The 2954-nt window shown below is 43.6% G+C and overlaps 1 non-coding gene across 1 annotated transcript; it reads left to right on the plus strand.

Moving 5' to 3' along the window:
• Positions 1–2621: 2621 nt before the first annotated feature.
• Positions 2622–2693, plus strand: Trnac-gca (transfer RNA cysteine (anticodon GCA)). The gene has a single exon. It is a non-coding gene; the product is annotated as a tRNA-Cys (tRNA).
• Positions 2694–2954: the final 261 nt, after the last annotated feature.

Raw genomic sequence — 2954 nt, forward strand, 5'->3', positions numbered from 1 at the left:
ACTTTTAGCCTGTAAATAAACTTCCCTTGCTTTATCTTATCACTGGATTCTTTCTTGGGTGGCGACTGGAACCTGGAAGCACTGGATAGAGCCTCTATTTCCGAGACCTCCCTAGCCATCAGTGCCAGCAATACTAGTACAGGGGACATTTGTGGAAATAGTTAAAAATTATGACAGGAAAAAGTGAATGATCAGGTTTGGGAAATACTGGGGATGCTGGTGTGTGTGTGTGTGTGGGGGGGGATGGTAGTTAGGATGATAATGAATCCACTTCTCTGAAGGGTTTCCTGAGATGCAGGGTGCTTACTCCTAAAATCTGGGAAATCCCTCAGAAAACCAGGTGAGCACAATCCAACATCCATCCAACAAATAGTTTTTGAGTTCCAATATCGTCCCTGGCCATGGGGATTTTTCCAAAGGTCACCCCTCACCTCCACCTCCCCATGAGGAACCTTGACTAGAGTAAACTCTAGTTCAAATCCTACCCACCTCACCAAGTTCACCAGTGATCTTAAGCAAGGCTGTTCATCATTTCTCACTCTTTACTTTATAAAAGATGTGATTGGGATGACTTTTAAATCCCGTCCAGCACTGGGGCCTTGAGTGTGAAACACATGGCTCCCTGTCACTGCTAAAATCTCAGTTCCCATTGATGCCCACAGTGAGAAAGGAACAAGGGGTCAATGAAGCATGCACTGGGCATCTCTGCTCATCACAGGTTTGTGCTTTGAACGTGTATTCCCTAACCAGTGGGGCCCAGCCTCTTGTTCAAATGCATTCCATGTTTCCTAGCTGCCACCGCTAGAGACAAACCAATAATAGTCTTGGTGTTTGCACAAGGGAACATACAAACAAAGAGTTGCTCAGCGAGGCAATTCCATTTTTGCAAAAACAGCTACACCTGAACCAGGACCCAGCTATCAAACACACGGAGACAGGACATTCACTTGGTTTTTGCCAGTAGTGAATGTACTTTATTCTCCACTGGATGGGGTCTGACCTCACAGTCTTTCACAGTTGACTAGTTGAAAAAAGAATTGGTGAAAAGGAAAGGAAGGGAAAGAGGAAGGGGTTGCTGTCCGAGGTCATCGGGTTCTGAGGATGAGTCTAGACCTTTGTATAAACAAAGGTTTATCAGGTACGGGAGATCCAAAGTTTGCATGAAAATCTTACAGAGGTAAGGGAGGCTTATTGGCAGGCAGAACAAAAACAGAATATCTTGAGACCATTTAAGACTCCCCCCACCATGATGAAAATTCAATCATTCATTCTCGGGTTGGAGAGATGGCTCAGCGTTTAAGAGCACTGACTGCACTTCCAGAGGTCCTGGAAACTCTTTGTAATGGGATTTGATGCCCTCTTCTGGTGTGTCTGAGGACAGCTACAGTGTACTCATATACATAAAGCAAATACATCTTTAAAAAAAGAATAAACTTCCACATCACCATGTAAACAGTCTTCAGCACACGCCCACACTGCCTCTGCCACAGACTTTCACTCTATCACGACTTGCCTTCCATTACAGGCCAAAAGTCTCTAAAATCACCAGATAAGATACATTTTTCTTCCTTTAAGTTGTGTTTGTCAGATGACCCATTTTGTCACAACGGTCCAAAGTAACTGATGCACTCATTTCCAGTGTGAGGCAGGGCAGTCAAGAATGGGATGGTGTTTCTCTCCACTGCCAAGATCCTGCTCAGCACAACCTTCAGTCTGATTGACCACTCCCCAAAACAAAGAGACTTGGAAAGACCTAACTAGTGTGTATGGTCTGGGAAATTGTCAGGAGAAATACTTCCAATGGATGTGTGCATCAGATTTCCATAAGATGCTTGTGTAGATGTTACTAGGGGAAGAGAAAGTATTTACGAGGTCATGAAACATAGGCTGCTGGAACTGTGGGGACATTTGGAGGTTAAGAAGAAGCTCTGTCATTGGGACTAGGGTCGGCAATTTAGTTAGGTGCTTATGAGCCTCTAGCATTAATTTCTGTTTCTTACATCAAATGGCCTTCCAGAGTAGACAATATTGCAAGTTTCAGGCGAGTTATGGTATATAGAACCTAATATTTATGTTACACAAGAGTGCCACTGACCATCTGTTTTCAGTGGACTGAAATCAACTTAGAGTTATAGCTCCAGACAGCTGTCTCTCACCAATCATTATTGGGACACCCCTCCTGAGTCAATTTAATGCTGCAATTATCTCTCAAGTGCCAACTTGGAGTTGTGCTCTGTGTGGCCATGGAGAACAATGAGGATCCATGTAAACTGGAGCTGAGGCGGTCATGATGGAAATCCAATCACTCATATTATTTATATTAATGTTCTCAGCTGTGGCGAAACCGGTGATTTTTCCTTGGAAGTGAGGTTTGCTTTATATGAAACACAATAGGCAGGGATGAAACATCGAATAATGGCCAGTCATAGGAGATTTTCTTGGCCCTGTGAACTTAGTTCTTCAGATCCCTGTCTTGTTTCATTATAAATCTCCTTTAGAACGTCTAATGCCCAGACTCCTTCCAGGCAGCACTCCTAATTATAGCTCCCCTGAGTCACTGGAGGCTTTAAGAACTAGAATGCAGAGAGACAGATACACTATAAAAACAATTTCATCTCACTGGGGGTATAGCTCAGGGGTAGAGCATTTGACTGCAGATCAAGAGGTCCCTGGTTCAAATCCAGGTGCCCCCTGTGCACTCTTGATTTTTGCTTTTAAGTATGGGCTGAGTTTGGATTTTGTTCTGTGGTTCATGGATGGCTGAATCGTAACAACCTTCCTTGAGTTCTTTGGGCATTACAAGTACCAGTCTCAGCTCTCTATACTTTCACTGTCTCCTGCATTTCTTTCAGCAGTTTTACCAGTGTGAATACTGTGTGATTTTCTTTCATGGAGATTGAGACTCAGGGTTGATCGGTAATGTGTAAAAGTCAAAAGCCGTAAAGAGCAAGTTG

This window comes from Arvicanthis niloticus, chromosome 21 (genome assembly GCF_011762505.2).
Source record: "Arvicanthis niloticus isolate mArvNil1 chromosome 21, mArvNil1.pat.X, whole genome shotgun sequence".
Classification (NCBI taxonomy): Eukaryota; Metazoa; Chordata; class Mammalia; order Rodentia; family Muridae; genus Arvicanthis; species Arvicanthis niloticus.